Genomic DNA, 26,629 nt, shown 5'->3' with positions numbered 1-26,629 from the left:
AGAGAATAAGCACCACTTATGTACTGTACTTAGATCTTGTTTAAGCTAAGCATACACCCATCACATGCATGCCATCCATATGTCTTACACACTACTGTTTTTTCTTTCTATATCCCCTGAAGCTATTGCAGAGAATAAACAGCTGCACAGGAAAAGTCTGGAATGCATAATAAAATTCCAAGGGGAATATATATGCTTCATAAGTTGCAAGTTTGATATTAAAGGTAGTATAAATGCAGTTTTATATACTATATTTTTTATACATCACTGCCATCTCTGTGCAAACTTCAGTAGTTTTGTGTATTTTTGTGTGTGCACACACATGTGGTGTCCTATCATATACTTGGACAAATTCTTCAAGATGTTAAGGCTGCAATCTCATATTGCAATGATGCCTGTGGAGGGCACACCCTTCTTCCAGGTGTTATTAATTGGTGCTGTCTGTTTCATTATGCTATCTGTAAAATTAGAAGTGAAAATAACTTTTTTTTTTATATTTGCATCTCACACACTCTTTGCTTGTTAATATACTTGTTTCCTTTGATTATAGTAATAACAGTGGGGAAATTGTGTCTGAGCAGTGTTTTTTTTTTGTGTATGTACATTTGTTTCAGCCATCCTAATACTGTGTGCTGTACTGCAGTCCCATGTTAAGACTTACAAGTACCTCAATATGTTAAAGCTTACCTTTATGTAAGCAGGTGATGACGACTATGGTTTCAAGTCCAACTCTCACTTGTGTATGCTCAAAGTCTTTGTAAACTTAGAAGTCTGTTGTACATTAAAATATATTCTGTGTAAGCTTATTATTACATGAATATATTGGCTTCTTTTTTCAATTGTATCTCCACTTCTCTCACTCCCACCCTTTCTATCACTATCCTTTCCATTAATATATTTATTTTGTTTATTATTTTGTTTCTCTCCATTTATTTTGTTATTATATGAAGCAGCAGCATCTAGACCTGCAACCGTGTTACAGATAAGTCCTGTCAGCCACCCACATATAGCAGAAGAAAAAGCAATAACAACTCCATCTCCTGAAGCAACTACAGCACATGTCAAAGTCACCTTCACACCTCATGCCCTACCTGCACCTCTCACAACAGGTAGCCCTGTACCAGGTGTTTGGACTGTTGAACCCAGCAGTGCTAGTTGAGGTGCTACCTTTGTCACCTATTAGTAGCTAGCAGATATTGTAGAAAAAGTCATCAACAAGAGATTATTTGCCTGATTCAGCCACATAGAGAACCTACTCTGATAATTCATCGAGTCGTGTCACTGTCGATCACTGCATCCACCATCCGAGAAATGACCTAATGGTAACAGTACCCAGGGTGGTAAGTAAGCTCCCACTGGGTTGTAGCTGACAGAGACACCTGCTGTAAAACCACACCCTATGCCCCATGGTGATCCACTATCTTTTTGTATCTATGCCCTCCCATTTGCTGTATGATCCTACCCTTACCATCGTCATCCCTCTGTGTGTTTGATGTCTCCTTAACCCTTTGATTTCCCTCCCTCCTTGTATTACCACCTCCATCAGTCTTTTTTGTCTTTCCCGGCTATCTGTCCTGCAACACTTAACTTCCTCTTACTTCCATCCCCAACTTAACTTTTCTTCATGCATGAAAAATGGGCACCTGTCCTCACAGAAAAAAAAAATACCTCACATTCTCTACCTCCATCCCGCTCCTTCCTTAGTTTTTCACCTTATATTCTAATCACTGCTTGCTTCCTCTTTCCTATACTGCCACGTCCACCCTTTAATCTGATATCCAGTCAAAAAACTGATAAACACACCTCACTTCTGGCCATTTAAGGCTTTCATATCACTTCTTCTTCTTGCTGCTAATGTGAACTGTTTATCGTGCAAAACGCTGTTAATATCTGGGGACATCTGATGAGCAGAGTTACTTCTTACTGTATAGGAAGAGGCAAGGTTGCAATTTTTCACCTTCAACTATTTTGTCCAATCACAGTCATTCATTACTTATATTGATGTTTGTCACCAGCAGTCACTCAAATTAGTATAGCATTATTGTGAGGCAATTGGCACAGTCAAACATAGATGTAACTGAAAATATTGAAGCATTTCCCTTTGAAAGCATTATACTGCTAACCATGGCCTTGGTAAAAGAGCTTAGATCCCAAACATGGTGTCCTGATGAATGAAAAATATTCTTCCAAAGGCGACAATATAAGGTATAAGGCAAAACTTTGTGGGTCCCTATGCACCAGAAACATACATATTTTGCTTTCCTTACTGCAATATCTGGGTGCCCTGCCAGCATCAGTGCCCTTGGAAGCCACAGCCCTTCTCCAGGTCACAGTGCAGAGAAGTACGGGTACCATCTTGTGGTCTTACACCTTGAACTTATCAGCATGTGATGTGCAACAGCATTCATCTAGTTACAGAGATGAGTCAGTGCCACAGTTGCTTAGTATGGAAGTATGTGGCAGGGCATAATGGTGTTTATAGAAATACATGGCATGGCATGATGGTGTTAGGGTGTGAACAGTGGCATGGGAATGGGTACACGCTTCATTTATGGTGCATAAGTATAATAGCTGTTTTGCTCGTCTACAGAAATACAGTACATTTCCCTATGTCTTTGTATGGGTCATTTACCTGCCCACACATGCTCAATGCACGTTTCAGGTACTTATATGAGTGCAGGTTTCCTGAACACATCTCTTACTGCAGCAGTGGTTATAGCAAAGAATAAATAATGAACAATTCATGAACGTTCATTTGATTGTGGGTTGTTAGCACAGGGGTCATGCAAGATATTTTGAAACTGCTTGATATAACCTCTGCATCTGTCATAGGCCTTATCATATTATAGAAGATTGCTACATGCCAACAGACCAGCAATACTGGGAATTGTTTATAGTGATATCTACCAGTAGCAGCTATTTCTGAAAGGTAAATTTATAGTCAATGGTATTGTTTTCACTTGTTACTGCTAAAGTTTTGTAGTGTTTTATGATACTTTTGTCACAGTGTTACTGTAGTATTTTCAAGGGACAGCAATGTTGCCACTGTGCTAAGGATTGTGAGCTTGACGGACGAGCTATGTCTGTGACAGGATAAATAGTGTGTCACTATTCTGTGAGCTGCTAGTGGTCATGCACATCTGCAATCCATGAAATAAGTGTGCGGCCTAAAACTTGTTGACATGATCATGCTGTGATTTGCTGTACTGGGTAATAATTACATCAGAAGCTGCTACAATAGTGCTTGTGTTTTGTTTGGAGGAGAATGTGTGATGTGTAGATTACAGAGTATCAGGCATATAACTACTAATTACCATTATGCTGGGACTATCGCGTAAGTTGCTGTGACTGTTCTAGTGTGAATTTATTTGGGGTGGGGTTGAACAGGCCACACAACGCAAATTAGGTCATATACTGTGGAAGTTTATCCAGCTGCCATCGTGGCTGGCTTACAGCTTGAGTCCCTGCACACACCCCTTACTCAACAATTCACATGCAGTGTACATGTTGTGACATCATCTAAAGTATTACTGAAAGTTGAGGGCTTTGGGAGCTTGCACTTGCAGAAAGCCATGTGTACTTTAGCCTGTCAATCCCATAATTTCTTCCATGCCTAAACCTGACTGAGCTTGATAAGGAACCTGTCTAGGCAATGTAGTCTTCATGACCTATGCAATGCTTTAGATCATCAGCTGTGTCATAGTGTGACCGGTCATTATATGTCAGGGCTTTGTTATTTCCAAGTGTTGTTTTGGGAAGTTGAGGGGTTTGGTTGCAGTATGGCCTACACACAGGGCCGTCCTAAGGCCATTTGGACTTATTAGGCCTAACAGGTCCCTGCACCCTCTGAGGGGGGGCACACTAGGTAATGTCAGCATCATTATGCCTTATGTGGTCCAGACCATTGCCCAACAGACACTCTACAGCAAAGTGCAATGCACTTTCCTACTGTAGTCTTTCTACTATAGTAGTTACAAACAATTAATATGTAACTAAAACCACAGGTCAGTTTCATAGTAGTTACAACTCTCATTAGCAGAGCAGGCAACATTTACTGTCATGCAGTGCACTAGTGGCCAGACTTGTATTTTTAATATCTGTAGCTTCATCCCTCTTGTGTGGCTAATACTGTTAGCTACTCACACTCCCATAGTAGTCATTTGCTGTTGCTGATAGCTGAACAGTATTTTCAAACCAACATGGTTAGATTAATCATCTAGTTTTCTGTTCTGCTCCAGTTACTGGCTTGGAACATAAGACTCAGTTTAATTTGAAGGCCAAAATCAAGGTACTATGTTTTCTTTTGCTTCTCTTGATGACACTGGGTTGAAAATAAATATGTGTGGCATAATCTCAGGAGTATGGAAACACTAGTAAGAATAAAAAAATAATGTCATGTGAGCTAACTTCTGATCACTAAAGCTTATGACAGAATGTTAGAAATTCATTTGTGTAGCGGAAAAATGCTTGTTGTAGTCACAGCTACAAGCACAATAATCCCAGGTAAGTGAAACAGGGTGTGTAAGTGTGTGTGAGTATGGATGTGTTTTTATGTATGTATGTATTTTTTGGCTGTGTGTGTTGTAGGGTGGGAGGCAGAGGTGGTCAGAAAAATGATTCACTTGGCTAAAAGTAGAAAAACAGTAACAGAAACAGACAGTCTGGGGAATCATAGTTTCAAAGTCAGATAATGAATGGGAGGGAAAGCAAAAACGTGAAACTATAACATATTTAGACTGGACTGGGCAGAGTTTTGGGCCACAATATCGTATTACAAGCTAAGCAAACAGTGTGTTTTGCATGCTTTCCATACGTCTATGTGGGTTTCCTTAAGGCATTCTTATATTTTTTCACCTGCCAAAATCATGGTGTTTAGTGACTATTCTAAATTATCCCTGTATATAATCCTTACTGTTGCCCTTTTGACCTGGGATATGGGTGGGAAGGATCTACAAGTATCTGTCTGCTTACCTAGATTAACTCTTACTGTCCTTTTCATTGTGTCATTTGGTCAGCAGGAAGCTAGCGCACAAGTCCTTCCCTGCCTTAAAACCCCCTTTTTATGCGATTTTGCGCATAGCGTAGCATCGGGCAGCTCCGCTTAAACGGGTTTAAACTATTCCCGGCTCCACAAAGTCTGCTCTTCACTTTTTCCCTTAGAACTGTTCTAAATCTCAAAGTAAGCACTCTATTTTTATTCTAAAGCCCTGCACTTGATCTTATAAGTAATCTTATAAGTAAACACTAACTAAAGCACTACACCCTCTTATACTCCTTATAAGTACTTGGTTCCCTATTGGTCCTTTCTGATCAGTCAAAAAACTGTTCCTTATACTGTTCTGGCATGTCCAGTAGTCAGTTTTGGGTTTACTCTCCAGTCCAGCTGGTAAATCTGGGTATCTTGAGGCAATGTTACAACTGCCTTATGTACACAGACCACCCTCTCCTCCTCCCATCAAACTCAAATATATGTGAGAGATGCAACTATATAGCCAAACTGGAGGCTGACCTCTCTCAACCCAGCACTGGCACAGTCAGTCAGGAGGAGAAGGTAACCATACACACCACTATTCCAGTCTCACATAGACTTATCACATCAGCATACCAACCACATAAAGACACAAAAATATACTCGGAGGCTCTAAATAAAAATCTGCCAAAGCAGCAGAGACCTCCAAAGCAGACATCCAAGCAACCGCTACCCCAGAACAATACCCACGTATCACATATTTCACAAAGTCAGTATGCCACACAGCCACAGCCCTTCAGGCTAAACAACACACTTAACACACTTGTAATAGGGGACTCTATTGTCAGACACACTGACGTCCCTCTCACCAGACTGAACAAGGAGAAGGTCACTGTAAGCTGCCTGTCGGGTGCCAGAATCTGCCACATAACACAAGCACTCAGGTCACTCCAAAGCAAGTACAAATATGACTCCATCATTGTCCATGCTGGTCTGAATGACCTGAGACATACCTTCCTGGACTACATGAAAAGAGACATAGAGGAGCTCTCTGATCATGTAGCCCAGACCGGTATGACCCTGACTTTGAGTAGCATCTTGCCCTCACAAAGAATGATGCCACCGTATAAAGACAAAATTATCAATTTTAACAATTGGTTAAAGTATTGGTGTCATTCTAAGGGGATTCAGTGTCTGTCAGCCTGGAATGACATGTTTGACAAGCCACGTTGCTTCACTAGGGATGGCTTGCACCTGTCACCCTTGGACTTTTGAATACTGGCTAAGGCTCTTGCCACCCCATAGAGCCTTTTTTAGGCAAGGCTCAAAAAACAAACCCACCTCCATAGACAACACAAGAAAAAAAAAACTAAGGATAATGCTGCTCAACGCCAGAAGTCTAAACCTCAAGATGCACACACTTGAGGCTCTCCTAAGTATGGAGAATAGCAATATCTGTGCAGTGACAGAGACCTGGTTCAAGGCCCCAGAGAGCACCCCAGCACTACCAGGTTATACCTCATACCATGCTTTTCGGCCCCAAAACTCGGACCGAACCACAAAAGGAGGGGGAGTTTCCATATTCATCAAAGATACCCATACCATCAGGTTAGTGGCACTACATGAAGCATCAGAGACCATCCATGTACAGTTAACAGTGGGCAAAACTGCCTTTCAGTTTGTAACCTGCTACAGACCACCCTCCCAAACTCAGGAACCCCACTCAGACTTCCTGAGAACCCTGGAGAATATGAAGGTCTCTCCAAACACAATAATATTGGGTGACTTCAACTACCCAAACATCGACTGGGAAAACTACTCAAGCCCCAACACCCTTGTCCAATGGTTCCTAGAATTTATAAACTCAAATGCTATGGAACAAATGGTCACCACTCCCACAAGAGGAGATAACATATTGGACCTGGTCATCACAAACATGGGGACTCTATGTTCCACACCAGAGGTATGTCCCTCATTGGTAAAATCAGACCATAAATTAATCTCACTGGACATCCATATCCCATCCCCACCCCCAGCCAAGGAAATCATGGTGAAAAATTTCTCAAAAGCAAATTTCACACTTCTCAAAACTGAGGTGGAATCCTTCAAAGCCACCGGGCCAGTGAAAAATACAGCCCAAACAGCAGAATCCTTTACAAATGCATTCTATGGACACATACAGGAATGCATGGATTGTGCTATCCCAAATAAAACCAAGACTCACTCCTCCAAAGGCAGGAGACCAGTCTGGTGGACCCCAGCCATAAATAAGCTATACAACAGAAGGAGGAAGCTATTACATGATAGAGTAAAATCCCAAAAAGGGAAGGCATCTCTGATCAGTACTAGCAAGAAACTATGATCCCTCATAAAATGATCTAAGGCCAGCTTCGAAAGAAAAATTGCACAAAACACTAAAGATAATCAATAGGCCTTCTTTAGTTATGTCAGGAATCTGGGGGGCAACTCCCAGATATGCTCTGAGTTAGTGCAAAATGACAAAAATACACTGATCCCACAGACATTGCCAACATCCTGGCAGACAGGTTCAGTGCGAACCCCCCCCCCTTCCCCCCAAAAGACCAAATGTCTATCCCAACAGAATGTAGCCTCCCTGACATCACAAATGCACAGGTGAGAGCTGCCCTCTCCAAAGTAAAAAACACAGCATCAATGGGACCAGACGGTGACCTGGGCTGCATCTTACACGAGCTCCAAGAAGAACTAAACCCTCACATAAAGTCACTGTTCAATCTGTACCTTGCTACAGGATATGTACCCAAGGAATGGCGTATGGCTACAGTGGTCCTGTTCCACAAAGGTGGTGCCACAATGGACCCAGGAAACTATCGCCCTATAAGCCTGACTAGTCTGGTCTGCAAAGCTATGGAACGTATCATCATGGAACTCATAAACAAGGACATTGGTAACCTCCAGACACTGGATCCCACCTAATTCGGCTTTGTTAAGGGCAGATCTTGCCTCTTGAACCTGGTCAACTTCTTTGAAACAGTTACCAAGGCCATAGATGAAAGGAAGTTAGTCCACACAGCCTACCTGGACCTTGCAAAAGCCTTTGACACAATATCCCACTCGGGCATCATAAATAAACTCACCAGCTTAAATATCAACCCCTATGTCACAAGATGGGTTGCAAACTGGCTCAGAGATAGAACCCACATGGTTAGTATTGCAGGTGCCATGTCAGACTCCAGACCAGTTACAAGTGGCGTCCCACAAGGCTCAGTCCTGGGACCTCTCTTGTTCGGTATATACTTCTCTGAGGTATAGGCTAATACAGGAGGTCTATGGCTGACTGAGTTTGCAGATGACTGCAAGCTTGGCGCCATAATTGACTATCTGGCTGACACAAGCATCCTCCAAAAGGGTCTCACAGAAATGGATAACTGGTGCCAGAGCCATGACCTTAAGCTAAATGCCAAAAAGTACATAGTCATCCCCTTTGGGAAAAACAAAGTGCCCACAAATTACCACATAGGTGGTAATCCATTAAGTACGGTAGAAGTAATTAGGGATTTGGGGACCCAAGTAGATAGAAATCTCTCTTTTGACAATCATATTGCCAGAGTGGTTAGAAAGACCTTCTATATAGCCCACCTTATCACGAAAGGGTTCACATCTAGAACAAGAGAGGTCATTGTGCTCCTCTATTCATCACTCATCAGGCCCATAATTGAATACAATGCCCTATTTGGGATGTACCTTACCTGACACCTGCAGCAACTGGAGAGGCCCCAAAAGTACCTCACAAGAGGATCAAGGGACTCAAACAGATGCCCTATGCAGTTCGGCTAAAGAAACTCCAGCTCTACTCAGTTGCTTACCACCTACTCAGAGGTGATCTATGTCTGACGTATAAAGCCATGTCCAACCCAGAATTAATGGACATGCTCCACTTCAGAAAATCCAAATCCCTTAGAGCTACATGCTCCAGGGACTTAAACCTCAGCACAGAAATAAATTGGACATGCTGGAGGGACAGATTCATATCCCAGAAGCTAGCCTCATTCTGGAACAGAATCCCAGTCCATGTTAGGCAGAGCCCCTCACTGACCCTCTTTAAGAGAAATCTTGACGAGTGGATGGGAGATCGTAAGTTCACCCCTGGGATCTCTTCTGTGTCCCTGCTAGACAAGGGCACAGTAAACTAACCATAAAAGGGCTATCTTCTGTGACCTACTCTACAGAGGCACAGCAAACTGATCTAAAAGGGTGGCAAAAGCCAAACACACTCTGGCTAGGCTTGTAAATGCCCCAGGGCAGATAGCCTAGTATAAACCTATGAACCTATAAGTGCGTGTTATGGGTTCTATTCCCAAACAAGGTGATTGGATTAATTACCAATTACTGACACTGTAATGGTGCATACGGGGAGTGCTCCATTCCTGAGTATGCCATCCTTAGGATGAGACATTAAACCATGGGTCCATCTGCCTTAGTTGGTGGTAGCTTAGGAGATGGAAGAGATCCCACTGCACTTATCAAAAACAGTAGAGAAAGCTACCTTCTGCCCTCCCCAAATTTCCCCTAATTTGTATAAATATCTCAGATCTCCATAACAAAGAGACTGCTAGACTAGTGGGACTAACCTGGTCAACAAAGGATAAATAGATAAAAATACATTTTCAGAAACAGTTATAATCCAAGATGGCCACTGAGCACTGAACACACACTTTCGGCTGCTCCTACAACAGCTAACTTCATCAGCTTATTATAACCCGCATCTGGAATTAAACTTCACAAAAAAGTGATAATATTGATCAACAGGCATACAAAAAGAAGGAAATCATTAACATTTTTGATCTTATCAACACTATACCTGACTTTTCTTGTGCTTACTTCTTCAGAGACTTCTTCAGAGACTGACTGGGTGGATGCAGCCGCATGGTGACAGGCCTATCTTTAAAAACTGAGTTCTGGGTTAGAGAGACTAAAAGGAATGGTGATCAAGTCACACAGTACTGATTTCAATTAATTATAAAGGGAAATTCAGCAGAAGATGACTACTCAGCAAGATTCTATGGAAACTCTAACATCTAAGACCAAACTATCCTCTATAGGTACCCTGGAAAATGATATAATAACCAAGAGACAGAAAACCATTAAAACACTACAGAAATCTAACAAAGGAGCCTCCAAAATCAAGGGGGAACCTGCATTTACACTGGATGACATTAAATCACAGGAACTCAATGCTTTGCAAATATGGTGTGCTCGGCCAAACCAATGACAATCCAAACACCAACGGCCAGCAATCGTAATACCAAAACACTGAAATCTGAAGTGAACAATTAAATTTTTATTCTATATTCATGTTCAAAATTTTTATTCTGTATTCATGTTCAATTTGTGAATTTGTTCATGTACAACTTAAATACTTACATAACTTGATGAAATAATAACCAAACATCTTTTTTTGGTCTGGAATCACCTCTAACTGTAAATCGACTTACATGGAGCACATCTGGGAGTTTCCTGTACATTCTGGTTGTTCTGGAGGTTGTTTCCTGTGTTTGATGTGAAAGTAGTGCTTGGGCCTACTTGCCTTTGGTCATTGAGGTTCTCTGTGGCTTTCCTGGGCCTTGTTCTTGCACTCTGAGCCTTTTCCCAGGCTTCCAGAGCTGTTTCAACATTTCATTACCCAGAATCCAATGGGAACATCGGCAGATGACGTCCCGAGGTAAGGACATCACCGAAAATGAAGCAGTGCATCACTGGGATTGCTGCAGTCACTGATTCAGCTGAAAATAGGCTGTTTTGTTTTAAAATAACTGTTTTTTGAAGATATCAGGTGTCCAGTGACCTCCAGTTGCTCCAGGACAATGGATTTAAAAGTACTGTACATATGTTTTCCTTATATAATATTCATGAATCACTTATACAGCTATATATATATATATATATATATATATATATATATATATATATATATATATATATATATATATATATATATATATATATAACATTTGTATGAGCCCCCACCCCGCTCTGTCTTTAATAATATACTAATATATTGCCAATGAAGTGCTCCAGGGTTTCAAGGTGGGAGAGGGGAACAAAAAAAATGTATTTTAAATGTTACAATGCAGCTGCTATTTTAGGTCTCTGCTAGAGTGAACTGCATCAAGCACCTCTTTTCCCCACCTACACCCATATCTCATCATTTACATCCAAGAAAGTACACCAGCAAATATTTTCATATATGGGTTAATTAATATTGTCTAAACTTTGTGAAATGGTAATGAGCATCTATTATGTATTTATGTATTTAGGGCAGTTAACTAAAGCTTTATATGCGACAGGGACCTTAATCACTTGCAATCTTACTCACGTACATATTTACACCCATGCTTGATCTCATTATCTGCTGCATTGAAATGTTTTGATGGTTGCATTTTCTTTAATATACGATGCATTAGGAATAATCTAACGCACTAGATTGCTTTACTGGATTAATATTTAAGCATGCTGATCTTGCTTCAACATAGGAGATGTAATGCAAATTAATGAAAATGTTTTTTACGTTCCTCTTCTGTAGATTTTTCTTCTCTTGACTTAGTATATTATGAATACAGACTAGAGATACCCTCCCCACTTCTATTTAATGTTTTATTTTGTAAGAGGGTGGACAGTTTATATTAGATATATATATTACAGAGGGGTAGTCTAAAAAATTAGATAGGATGGTATTTTGCTGGTCATGATCATATGCAAAGGATGCATAGACTAAAGCCTAAGTAGACTACCTGCTTCTTGATTCCTGGCTCCATACTTTTGAAGAAGGGCAAATAGAGTAGTTTGTTACACCTTGGTCAGGTTCTAGTGGTAAACAAGTAGCATCTTTGCATTTATCTCGAGATATAACTAGCTACTTTAAAATTCTAAATAGTTTAACAACAAAATCCTGACTAGAACATGCTTTTTATGATATCTAATATTAATTTCCAACATATTTTATTCAGAGCCATGATGCCTTTATCACTATTCCAATTTCAGGATAAATTAAATTTTTCATGGAGTGGCAAGGGGGTGGGTAGTCCAATGCTTGCCAACACTTAGAATATAGGGATTAGTATGCTTGTCTCCCTATTGCTTTATAATTCTATTCTATACATGCAAAATGGTATTGTAACATGCAATACGCAGTTGTTTGTATGCTATATAAGATCTTATCAGGGAGTTTTGTGGTTAGGCACTAGGTTTGTGGTAGGGTACTTGGATGCCACTCTACTCAAACTAACATTTTTGCTTAATAGTACATCAACTAATATTATGCTTAATATAATAAGTTTATACAAATTACTTTCTTTTAAATAACTTGTACAATATTCTTCACTTAAATCCTAAAGCATAATGTTTAAAGTTAACTCTTGGAATATAAATGGTCTTCAAGAAAATAAGAAAAACAGAAATTGATTATGCACCCAATTTACCAGGATAATTCTAACATTTTCTATCTACAAGAGACAAACCTGACAAATGACCAATGAGATAATGATAGGAAAAGAAACTGGATCAGACATAATATCAGCTGGAAATAGTATTTCATCTAAAGGTACTGTTGTCTTAATTAAAAAAAAATTTCCCTAGGGAAATGTTAACCACTAAATCAGACCCTAATGGTTGGTGGTGTCTATTTTCCTGTTCTTACCCTCAATTAAACTGCCCTATACTTTTTCTAAACATATACAGTCTATGTATAAACCAGCAGTTATTTGTTTATAAAATTTGCAATCTATTATTACAATACACCAACCATTTCTTTATTATAGGTGGTGATTGTAATGCACTTATTGACCCTTTGAATGACAGCTCAAACAAAAGCAGGAAACAACCCCCCCAAATGACTGCGTCTATTCATGACCAGATAAATAATTTCAACTTAATTGACCCATTCCAAATATTTGATCACAATAAAATGGCAAGCAAATATACCTACTTCTTGGCATCTCATAAAGTCTGGTCTAGAATTGACTTTTTCCTAATTTCGGATGTCTTCTCAAATAAAATTAATAATTTTGCCCTTGAGGCAAGATTTATCTCAGATCACTCTAATGTATCTCTGAGTATCAACCCAACACAACATCTTAATGGCTGCGATAATAGTCCCACTTGGATGTTAAATATTAATATCTTTAAAAAAGATGATGTTATACACAAAATTAACCAATATCTGAAATAGTTTGAGCTTGAATCCCATATGAGCTCCATCCCTTTGGATGTTCAATGGGCTGCTGCTAATGCTGCAATCAGAAGGATACTTGTACAAAAAGCATCCTTTTATAAAAAAAGGAGCAAAGGTATAGCTTTGACATCACTAATGAGTACAAGAAGATTGATTTACAACTTCAGAATAAACACTCTCTGGACCTAGAAAATAAACTACATGAAACTCAGAAAAAAAAATACTCCTTTCATCAACAAAACCAATTCCTAGCCGAATTATGACTCCTGCATAGATACTCGGAAAAGGCACAACCCCCCCCCCTCTAGAACACTGGTCAAACTAATAAACATCAAAGATGTCCCAAACTATATATCCGAATTAAAACATAAAGGAAAAACCTTATATAGTAATTATGACATTACTAATTCATTTACAGATATCTTTACTGAAATGTACAACCCCAAAAATCAAACTAATAAAGGCATCTTCAAAGAAATCCCCGATAAGCTAACCTTTTCGAAACTAAGTGACACACAACATAATCTATTAGATAGTCCTATAACACTGAATGAAATAAACTTAGCTATCAAAAAGCTCAAACCCAACAAAGCACCAGGACCAGATGGCTTTACAGATTAATTTTACCAAATTCTTAATAATCAACTTATTACAATTTTTCTTAACCTCTACAACTACATCATCCTTAAGGGGATAACTGATAAATATGTGAACAACTCTAAAACAATTCTCATCTTGAAACCTAATTCTGACAAGCATAACCCTCTTAGCTACAGGCCCATTGCCCTCATTAATATAGATGTTAAAATTCTGACATCTATCCTAGCAAATAGAATGCAGAAAGTTCTGGCTTCAGTTATTTCCCCTGAGCAGTTAGGTTTTATGAAACAAAGACAACTATGTGACAATAGCCTCACTTTAGACACAATGATGTTATTCCCAAAAAATGATAGCCAACAGAAAATCGCATTCACGCTCGATGCCACTAAAGCTTTTGACAATGTGGACCTAAACCTCTTATATTTAACCAGGCAATACTTCAACTTTCCTGAATTTATGATTAACACTATAAAATGTTTTACAACAATGCTACTACCTCTCTAAACATCTATAAAATAATATCCCACCTTATTAAAATCAATAATGGTACTAGACAGGGCTGCCCCCTTTCACCATATCTGTTTAATATTTATCTTGAACCTCTCCTACTACTTATTAACTAAAAAAAACTATCACCATATACCAAGAGTCTTTAACATACAGATAAAATATTCAGCATTTGCAGATTATTTAAACATTTACTTCAAGCTCCCAAATAGTGATCTTCATAAAATTCTTCTGCTGCAAATTCTAAACTAAATCCCACAAAAGCTTCTATTTTCCCATTAAATCCTTGTAAACACCTAGAATCCTACTTGCCCCTGTCTGACATTCCTGTCAAATGTTCAATCAAATATTCAGGAATAAACTTTATGCACACACATCAGTATTTAATAAAAGCAAACCTGAATAAAGTCTGCGAACAAATAAATGACGACCTATCCAGATGGAAAAATATCAATTTATCCTTAATGTCAAAAACTGCTATGATTAAAATGAACATTCTCCCTAGGATATTATTTCATCTAAACTCCATAAACTTCAATATACCCCAAATATTTTTCAATAAAATGGAAACCACCATCTCTAAATTCCTTTGGCTCCCTAAATCAACCAGAATCTCTTATAAAAAATTAACACTCTCAAAAGAAAAAGGTAGATTGAGCCTCCTCGATTTTAATCTATACTACAATATAATAAATGCAAACCATTTAATCCAAACCACGAACTTTGAAGCATTGGTTGATACATGGACCCCAATCTGGGTCAAAATCTGGTGCAAGTACATACAATCACTCAAATTAAGCCCTCACTCTATCCCATATTTAATGCTTAACAGTGAATACAAATCTATAATTCTACCTGCATTAAAAAATAAAATTAACATCTTTCAAGCATTATTGCGCTCTGTTAATCTACAGGATACTCTCCTTGTTCTCCAACCAATTCACCTAAACCCAAATATAAAAATCAGTAATAACATAATAGACCTATCTAACCTTCTCATAATTAAAAATGCCATGGTATGGCAATTTTACCATCCTAAGAACTTTGCTGCTGTCAAAGAACTCTTTGGATCCCCAAGTATATAAGACCCATGTTAAGACATCTTAATTCATTAATAAAACAAACAAAAAAAATGCTTACACCATAGTGAGTGAGCAGGATGTAACTCTAACACAATCGATTATCAAAACCCTTTCTCTCAGGAACAAAATGCTATCTCATGCCTATATACACTGAGGTGAGTGAAGGAGGAGCATTGACTACAACTCTGATCTGAGATATATAACAATAAGTATCCTGTTTTTTTTTTTTTGCTTATTTCTACTAGTTATTGCTTCTAGCAATTTATTTATAGCACTTTTTATTGCCTGCTGCATACTTTTTACTGTATTTTATTACTATTAACTAATCTGCATGGTTAAACTAAAATTGTCTGCCTTACAGGGCCTGATAAATAAGGTTTTTACTGTCACACTGTTTGTAAAGCTTTTTAGCTAGTTTCACTGTGTGAAAGGTATTAATAAGAAATTTTCTCTAGTTGTTAAGCACCTGTTTGTTCGTTCTGATTTCCTGCTAAGGAGTGTATCCTATAACTGATTTGTTTGCAGTTAAAAGCATTCTGTAGGGTCTCCCTGCTCCTTTATCTGTTTATAAACTTTCATTTTGTGGCCCACTGCTGTTCATCTGCTGTGATAAACATTTCTGTAGTGTTTACTGTTTAAAAGAGTGGAGGCTGGTAGCTGTAGTATTGTTCCCCATCCTCCCTACCTGTTGGTGGGTTGCTGTTATACTTGGTGGCTTTGCAGTTGTCCATCCCTATTGTAAATTTGATCTAGGACACTCCTCCCAGTCTAGTGTCATTAGCTCATTCTACCTAATACAGAGAGGACATTTTAGAAGGCCAACCCACTTAGTTTCCTAACCTTGAACTATCTTCTGCTTCTCCTCTCTCCCTTTTCTTTACTAAAAAATATGTTGAAATCTCCCAGTGTTCTGCTTAACTGTAACAAAAAAAAATTATGCTTATTTCCTGCCTTTCCTGTAACTAGTCTAGATACAGATCTGCTATATCCAGGACTGTTTGTAAGCTTCTGAGCCCCCCAAGCCTGTCTGTGTTGGAGGAAAGCCTTCTAGCTTATCAGTGGGAGTGGTGAGCACTAGGTAACCTAACTATCACATAAGGAGTGGTTTCTGGCCAAGAAATTGTAGTTATTGGCTGTTTTGGCAATGTTTCCATCCCGCTCAACTTCCTGATTTAAAAGCCCGCATTTGCACTAGTTTCTTTCCTGTAATTAGTCTAGTTCAGATACAGATTCTTAGTTTTAGCACTTGAATTTGCTTATTCATGCTCAGCACTTGTTCAGAACTTGTAAGCACTAAATAAGTTACAAATTACTACAGCACTCAACCTTCCTCATTACCTAGAAGAAAGCAGTTTTTGTAGTTACTTTTCTCACTTGCTTAGAGAAAAACAACTCTTGTACTCACTTTCCTCACTTGTCTAGAGGAAAATAGTTTTTTATTCAGGCATGTCCAAGGGTCAGCTCTCAGTGTTCTCTCCTGTCTATCTGATGAATCTGGGCATCTTGGGGCAATGTAGCAATTGCCTAATGGACACAGACATCCCTCTCCTCCTACCACCAAACACTACAACCTGTGAGAGGTGCACTTATCTAGCCAAACTGGAAGTAAAGCTCTCTCCAACCAAGACTGATCTTGACAGTCAAGAGGAGAAGGTAAACACTTGCACCACACCACACTCATCACATAGTCCCAGTAAACCTACAACACAAAAATCCACACATAGAAACACAAAAACATTCACAGAGGCTCTCAATAATAATCTGCTCAAGCAACAGAGATCCCCAGAGCAGACATGCAAGCAACATCCACCCCCCCAACACAGCCCAAATGATACATAGCCCACAGACTCAGTGTCCCACTCAACCACAGCCCATAAGGCAAAACATTGTACCAAGCAAACTAGTCATAGTTGACTCTATAGTCAGGCACACTGATGTCCCACTCACCAGGTTAAACAAGGAGAAGGTTACTGTCAGCTGCCTATCAGGTGCCAGGATCCATCACATAACCCACTCACCCAAGTCACTCCACAACAAGTTCAAATATGACTCTCTCATTGTCCATGTTGGTGTGAATGACCTGAGATGTACCTCCCTGGACTGCATGAAAAGAGACATGGAAGAGCTCTCAGATTTTGTAGGCTAGGCAGATATGGTCCTAGCCCTGCTTAGCATCCTGCCATCACCCAGAATGATACTGCAGTACAAGGACAAAATTATTGACTTCAACAATTGGCTAAACTTCTGGTGTCATTCCAAGGGGATCCAGTATCTGTCTGCCTGGGATGACATGGTTGACAGACCACGATGATTTGCCAGAGATGGCCTGTACCTGTCACCCCTGGGATTCCTGATACTGGCCGCCACTATAGTGCCTTTTTAGGCAAGGTTCAAATGACAAATTGACCCCCGTAACAGGAACAGGCAGGCAAAAGCTGAGGGTAATGCTACTCAATGCAAGAAATCTAAATCTCAAAATGCACTCCCTCGAGATACTCCTTAAAATGGAGAACACTGATATTTGTGCAGTTACTGAGACCTGGCTCAAGGCTCCAGAGAGCACCCCTGCATTACCAGGCTATAACTCATATCACACTTTTCAAACATCTAACCTGGACCAGAACACCAAAGGCAGAGGTGTGCCCATATTCATTAAGGATATCCACACCTCCAGGCTAGTTGCTCAGCATAATGCATCTGAGATTATCTAAGTGCAACTAACTCTGGGCAAAACTGCAATTCAAATTGTAGCTTGCTACAGATCCCCCACCATGTCACAGGATTCCCACTCCTCTTTTCTTGATATACTGGAAAATATTAGGGTTCAAGTAAACACCCTAATAATTGGCGATTTCAACTACCCCACCATTAACTGGGAAAAGTACTCATGTCCCAACTCCTTCACTCAATGCTTTCTGGAATTTATAAATTCCAGTGCCCTGGATCAACTTATCCACAACCCCACAAGGGGCAACAATATCCTAGACCTAGTCATTACCAACATGAGTGACCGGTGTTCCAGACCTGAAGTCATCTCCTTGTTGGTCAGATCCAACCATAAGCTAATCACCCTAGATATCCACATCCTGCCCCCACCCCATTAATGAAACCACAGTAAAAAATTTCTCCATAGCCAACTTCATGCTTCTTAAGACAGAAGTGGCAAACTTCACGACATCCATGCAGATGGACAATACAGATACGACTGCTGAATCCTACACAAATGCACTCTATTAGCACTTACATGAGTGCATGGATCATGCTATCCCAAACAGAACCAAGATGCTATCCTCCAAAAAAAAAGGAATCTGGTGGTCCCCTGCCATAAACAAACTCTACAAAAGAAGGAATAAACTGTTGCAAAAGAGAGTAAAATCCCATGAGTGGAGGAGCTCCCTGGTCAGCCTCAGTAAGAAGCTGAGATCCCTTATAAGATCCTCCAAAGCTAGCTGTGAAAACAAAATCACCACTGATTCTAAGAACAACCACATTGTATAGCTATGTCAAGAATCTCAATGGCAACACCCAGATCTGCTCTGAGTTACAGCACAACGGCAGGAAAATTACAGATCCAACTGATATTGCCAACATCCTGGCAGATAGGTTCAGTGCTAACTTTACCCCCCTCTCACCCCTAAAGGGCCCATATCTATAAAGGAAGAATGCAGAGTTCCTGTAATCACAACTATGCAGGTAAAAGCTTCAGTCTCTAAAGCCAAAAACACAACATCCATGGGACAGGACAACATTCCAGGCTGCATTTTACACCAACTTCAGAATGAACTGGCTCCCCACCTAAGCACCATGTTCAATAATAGCCTCTCATCAGGTTTTTTGCCCACTGAATTGTGCACAGCAACAGTTATCCCACTCCACAAAGGGGGAGCTACCACTGATCCTGGGAACTATCACCCTATTAGCCTGATGAGCCTGGTCTGTAAGGGCATGGAACGTATCATCATGGAACTCATAACAAAGACATTGGTAACCTCCAAACTCTGGACCCCACCCGGTTCAGGTTTGTGAAAGGCAGATCATGCCTCCTGAATCTGATCGCCTTCCTTGAGGCAGTCACCAAAGGTATAGATGAGGGTAAGGTGGTTCACACAGCCTATGTTGACCTCGCCAAGGCTTTTGACACCCACCCCCCCCCCATTCTGGAATTATAGCTAAACTCACTAAACTATGTATAAATCCTTACATCACAAGATGGGTTGCCAACTGGTTCACTGACAGAACCCACACTGTAAAAGTTGCAGACTCTAAATCTGACTTCAATCCAGTGACAAGTGGAGTAACACAGGGTTCCGTCTTGAGAACCCTCCTGTTTGGTATCTACTTCTCTGAAGTACAGGATATCACAGAAGGCCTTTGGCTAATGAAGTTCACAGATGACTGCCATCTAGGAGCCCTAGTCGAGTCCCCAAATGATGTGGACATCCTACAGAAGGGCGTCACTGAGACAGATGCCTGGTGTCAGAGCCATGGCCTCGAGCTCAATGCCAAAAAGTGCATTGTCATCCCCTTTAGTAAAAACTCTGTACCCTTGAACTACCACATAGGCAGCAGTCTACTTAACACCAAATGTATGATAAGAGACCTTGGACCCAGGTGTACAGTAGTCTCTCCTTTGATAATCACATTGCCACAGTAGTCAGGAAATCCTTCTACATGGCACACTTCATCACAAAAGGGTTCTCATCCAAGAAAAAAGAGGTTATTTTTCCCCTCTACACAACACTCATTATAGCCATTACAGAGGTACAACGCCCCTTTTGGAATGTACCTCACAAGACATCTGCAACAGCTGGAAAGGCCACAGAAGTACCTCACAAAGAGTATTACTGGCCTCAAACAGATGCTCTACACTGACCATCTCAAAAAACACCAGCTTTACTCCGTAGCATATCACCTACTCTGAGGTGATCTCTGCCTAACATATAAAGCTATGTCAAACCCAGGGCTGTTGGACATGTTACACCTAAATAAATCCAAATCCCTCCAAGCTACACACTCTAGGGACCTAAGTCTTGTCACCACAATAAACAGGGCATGCTGGAGGGATAGATTCCTGTCCCAGTGACTTCCCATACTCTGGAACAAGCTACCCATCTATGTCAAGCAAAGTTCCTCATTAGCACTCTTCAAGAAAAATCTTGATGAGTGGATGGGAAATAGGAAATACACCCCGGGTATCACTTCTGCAGCTCTGCTTGACAGGGGCACAGGAAAACTTGGGTGGCGTAAGCCAGGGAACCTTGTTGGCTAGGCTTACTTAGGCCCTTGGGCCGATAGCCTAGTATCTACCTATGAACCTATGAACCTTTGAACAAGCTCTTAATAAACATCAAATATCAACAATTGCTTCTATACGCCAAATACTGGGATGACATACAAAGTGTAATTTCTACTGAGTCCAAATATGAAGCAATTCGGAACACCCTAAATCTAACCCCTTTATAGAATTTAATTTATACCCAGCTTGTGATCAGTAATAACTCATACTATACTCCAGACATCCTATAAAAATTTGGGTACAACAAAAATCTAGCATGTCCTTTCTGTTCCCTCCAGCATGCAGATTTACTCCACATTTTCTGTAGTTGTAAAAACATATATAAATTATGGTGCTCCCTAAGAGCTCAACTGGAAAAGAATGAGCTACGAGAAGACTACCTTCTCCAGGCAAACTGCAATCCTGAATATAATTACTAAACCTTTAACAGGAGTCCAGCGACACATCCTAATAACTGTGTGTGCTCTTCTCAAATACTTTATAGATAACAACTGGGTGAACCCCTCAGGAATCTCTTGGGAGAATTTTAAAGCAATGGCAATTTAATCTATATCTGTAAATAAACTTTGCTCTAGCAGTAAAAAGAAAAAGACTCTTTCCAGATCTACTGGTGCAAACAAAGTAATCATCATGCAACATTCATTACTATAAACATAATCTGTGAAGACCTTTGTGTGCAAATTTTCTAGTCCTATAACAAATAAATACTGAGGATACTCTATTGTTAATCACATTAGTGAGATGTCCCTTTATACACTTGTCAAGGCGTCCAAGTTGTAAATAATATAAAAAGTATTATTCTAACAATATAACCCCTTTCCTCTCTCATTTTACTCATAAATCATGTTTTCCTGTAACCATTATTCATCCTCCGGTTAATTAAGAATAATTATATCTTATCTTATATCACATTATTTATTATAAGGGGGTATCTTTATTACTATCTAGCCCTAAGATTTCTGTTTTGGTATAGCAACCCTGGATGTTTAGGATAGTAGTTAATTCTTTTTATACTTTTATTCTTATTTTATTTTCCTAGTTAGTGCCCTGCAATAGTAGAATATGTATGCTTACTCACATTGTTACAATCTCTTTGTATAGCAAATACTGATTTCTGTATGTAATATATTATATTTTTTTTGTTATGTTTTTGCTTTTCTTTTGTATAAATCTTGCAAAAACGAATAAAAAGAAACAGTTGTAAGCGGGTGATGTGTGAGCAATGTCATTTCTATGGACAGGCATGAGGTAATTTCTATTATTGTTGTTGAGCATTCTGAGAAAGTTAGTCAGTGTTGTATGGTTTTGTGGAAGCACATTGACTGTACAGTGCAAGTACAGGAGAGGATCAGAAGCCCATGCTGAAAGAAAGTGGTGGTATGGGACAAGACTACAAATTATTCATACTTTTCCTGACTCCCCAGCATTCCCACAACCATTAAATGCAGCTCTATAGACTCCCTTTTCATCTACTTCCAGCTATCTGTTGACATTGGGCATAAGAGATGAGAGCTGAGGATTGTAACAAGTAAAACGTTATTATTAGGTTTCATGTTTAAAAATGAGCCTGTTGCTTAGTAGCATGGTCTTCTTGGTGTTATCAAGAGCACCTCCCAAAAACATTAGGGTGAGTAAAGTAATTAACTCACAAGTGCACTTTATTTTTATTTGATTTATTTATTTAAAGTTTATTAATCAAAGTACAACAATGATTCCCCTAGACCATTTTCAGGCTTAACATAGTTGAAATGCAACCACAGAAACAATAAACTGTAATCAATATTAATTCAATAGCGGTAATGTAAGAGCAAGAACGCAAGGAGGTATTACTCAGGATAATATGTAGTGTAAATGAATGCAATCATATGTAAATGTGATACAAAACTTCACTTAACAAAACAGGTATGAAAAGTACTGGTGCACTGTTATATTATCATAGTATAATGCTTCTTTGCAGAAAATAATATCCAAGGAGCAAAGTTTTTTCATTATGTACATCTGTTGGACATAGGATGTGGAGGAGAGTGAGGTATGACTCAGATGCTCAGGAAAGAGGGAAGCAAAAAGAGAAAAAAATGAAAAAAAAAAGAAGTCGGGAGAGCAGGTTTACTTGTAAGACAGGGTGCACCCACCTGAGAAAGCATTGTGTGACACTGGCCTAACAAACAGGCCCCTAATAGTGTGCCTGAAAGAGTTAAGCAGGTACTTAGAAAGGAACTACAGGTGATATTGGATCTGATATTAATCTGGGAGTCCAATGGTTTACTTCTGTTTTAACATATCTTATTACAAAAATATAAGCTAATAAATAAATATATTGTTTATTTTTTAATTCACAGTAATTGCATATATTTCTGACAACTAATCCAAATTAGTTTTAAGTCTAGGAAGCCAGCAAGTGGCGGAAGGGGTGAGCAGTAGATGAGGGTATCAGCCGAGAGACACCACTATAATTGTCCATATTGTCTAAATTGTGTCTCATAACTGATAAGGCCTGCCCTGCCTACATGAATACCAACGCATAGGGATGTCTGCATTCTATCCAAAGTGATTGCACTCACACCCTGTGGGATGTCCAGTTGTTGACCCATGTCAACCTTTTTGAGTCATGCATATATCTTCTGAGAATTGGAGGTTTGCCTGCATACAGTGGGCAACATATAGTAATAAAGTGCTGGTATGGAAGTTTGTTGGTGGTGAAACTTGTGGTTTGTTTGGAACTGGCATTGAACTTTCTTAGCTACCTCCATTGTTAGTGCACTCATGTTTTGGAATTATGATTTTGTATTCATAGGGGAATGTCAGATATAATTGAGCCACATCTCACAGGATTATATCTTCTCAATTTATTTTCAATTTCAGATTGTCATGCTACAATGCAAAAGCAGAGAAAATGTACATTCTCCTATGCAGATTATGAGACCTGGCTTCATGTCCTCCATTTGCATTGTTGGCCGATGTTCCTTCTGGAAAGATCTGATTGGATCTTCTACGACCTTGCCTGGTTGGATATGATTGCAGACATAAATGCTGTCAGTGATCAAAATAAAATGATGACTACAAATTTAGAGAAATATTAGAAAACAACAGTTAAGTTTAACTGGCCACAAGAAACCCTCCTCTGATTCTGAACATATCATGATGAAAGCCTTCCATTCATTCCAATCCATTTCTTTCGTGGTTCTGACAAACTAATATAAATAGGATGGATACCTATTAAAATACCAATGTGGTGACTCCAATCTACAAAATGCTCAAAAAATATTGTGCCTACTCAAGGACAGCCCAGGCTGCTCACAAAAAAAAAAAAAAATTGGTGGACATAATATTGGTTGCCACCTTGGATAAGGAATATGAGCCTCAGTCTAAAGCCATGTGCCCTCCAAGCTGGAAGTTCTGATCCTTAGACAGACTGGAGAATTCTGTGTTCACATCCTTCACATTTGCTATCAGGGTACTGAACTAGCAGTTTCATATGCAGAGATTGTACAGGAGCTTATTAGATGAACTGCTTAAGACTTTGAAGGAAGCACCCAACTTGGAGTCCAAGAAGAAATGTCGTTCCTAGCCGGTAGCCTTTGCTTTCATGATTAACCATTTTATCCTTCTTCTTAATGTAGGTGATCAAGAGGCATGAGATATTTGGTAACACATCTCGCCCCATCTTTAGGAAATTCCTGATCACACAAAGGCCCAGTTTACGAATGTCTCCTTCAGTGCCTCCTTGCTCTGTGTTAAGTCATAGGCATGTTCATAGGTTAGTACGAGGCTACCTGCCTTTTCAGGCCACTTTAAGCCAAGTCAGTTACCCCATATGAGAATCAAATCTTGCACCTTGTGTCGGTAAGGTAAACACCGGAACTATTAGGCCAATCTCCCACCCCTCAGTAAAGGCTTAGCATAAGAAATAAGAAACAATGTCAATATGCACACAAAGTCTAGCATTAAGTGCAAGACTCCTCAGCATCCATGTTCAAGAATAAGCTTTGCTGCATCTGAGTACCATTGCCTGAAGCAAGGGAATTAAGTGGCTCTGGGAAGAGCAACAAAGGATACAATAGTTTTAATAACAGCTGTCATCCCAGAGGACATGATTCTTACCAAAAAAGTCAGGAATCACATGACCCTCATATGACAGGTAAGAGCTTCAGTCTCTAAGGGTTTGCCTGGCTGCTCCACTCTGGTGGCAACTGGGGACAGATTGTCTTTCCATCAGCCCGTGTGGGAGACTATCACAGATGAAAGACGGGTGAGGGATGTTATAGTCACGGGACAATTCATATACTTTTCCTTCCTTCCTAATCTGTAGTTCAGTCTTCCAGAAGATTAGAGAGGACATGGCTTTTACTCATGTTTCTTTTTAGTACTCATAAAGAATCAGGACTTCAAATCTATTTTTGATTCGAGAGGCCTAAATATTTCAATTGCCAATACTTTTAGATGGCCACTGTGCAGCCTAACCTTCCTTGTTTCTCAAAAGGGGAACCGGATATACTTTTTGAGCTTCCTTCATAAATAATAATCTTCATAAATTAGTACTAGGCTAACTGCCCTTGTGAGCCATTTTAAGCCTAGCTAATTATCCCTTGTGAGACTCAAACCCAGCACCTTGTGTTTATAAGGCAAATCCCTTAACCATTAGGCCACCCTCCCAACCTTCAAAAATGCTTTTCTTGATATCAGAGTTGTCAAGGATTCCAGGAGGTCTCTTCATTTCCATCTAATAGCTAGCGATTACTAATTAAGAATATTACCCTTTTTGTCTCAGTGTGGCCCCTAGGAGTGCTAAATGTATGCCCATAGTGCATCAGAAGCCTTTGATTCCATGACTCCAGTATCTTTCCATACCTGAAAGACTAGCTTTTGGGGTGGCTTAATGGCTAAGGTATTTGCCTTACAAACACAAAGTGCAGGATTTGAGTCTCACAAGGGATAATTGGCTAAGCTTGAAATGGCTCGCAAGGGCAGTTAGCTTAGTAATAAACTATGAACTATATGAAGTCTAATGACTCAAGGAATTTTCTTCTAAAGCTATTATTTAGTTCTTGGGCATTATGATCACCCTAGCAAAATACTAGCTGATGTTAGTTTGGCCCATAATTTTCGTAAGATGCACTCACTGGACATCATTTAATGCAGTGATTTTCTATCTCCAGACAACATCTTGATGATCAAGTAAACAGTCCTCAGCATAGTCAACAATGATTGGCGCTAATAGATTCCACAATTTTAAGCTACTCTGTAGAATTCTGTGTTAGCTGTTCAAGGTTCAGGGGAAACACATTACAGACTTCATAGAAGAACCAATTTAGAGCTCCAAGAAGAGTAGGAAACATACGTTTTGTTGGACAGAGCTAGCAAACCTCTCAGGCCAGACTGTCTTAACCCTATTTCTCCAAGTGATTGTGGCAATGGATGCCTCTGTTGTGGATTGGGGGCATTTTGCAGAGTAGATGATCAGGACACTTGGTCACCTGCCAAGACATTATTGCGTACTAGTATTTGGGAAATTAATATTGTCCTTCTTATCCTGCAAGCCTTTTAGGACAATCCCTATGTGCATCTGCTATTCATTCTATATGGCCCTTTGGTCTTACAATAGCTTGAATAATATCTTATCTTTGGGGAAGCCCTGTTGTGACCTTTTATATCACTAACCAATGCCAAATGCAGCATATATATTTCCTTATCCATTCAATGGAAGGATTCTCTAGGGTTGCTGTGGCTGAGAAATGCCCTCTGGGACTTCTTTATGCCTTTCCTCTTAATCTGAAGGTCATTAAAAAAGTGGGATGTGCAAAGCCAAACTCACCCTGCTTGCCCTCGTTGTGGCCATTAGAGGAGTTGATTTTCTGGTTTGACCTTATCTCTTGGACTAGCCCCTCCTGCTGTCCCATTTAAATGAACAGTCCCAGTTGAATTGTCATTTCCGGAAATGTTTTGTGAGGCTTCTTTACATTCTTCTT

The sequence above is a fragment of the Protopterus annectens genome, chromosome 11.part0 (assembly GCF_019279795.1).
Source record: "Protopterus annectens isolate FY-2018-M chromosome 11.part0, PAN1.0, whole genome shotgun sequence".
Taxonomy (NCBI): Eukaryota; Metazoa; Chordata; order Ceratodontiformes; family Protopteridae; genus Protopterus; species Protopterus annectens.
Note: the sequence above shows the minus strand (reverse complement) of the source record.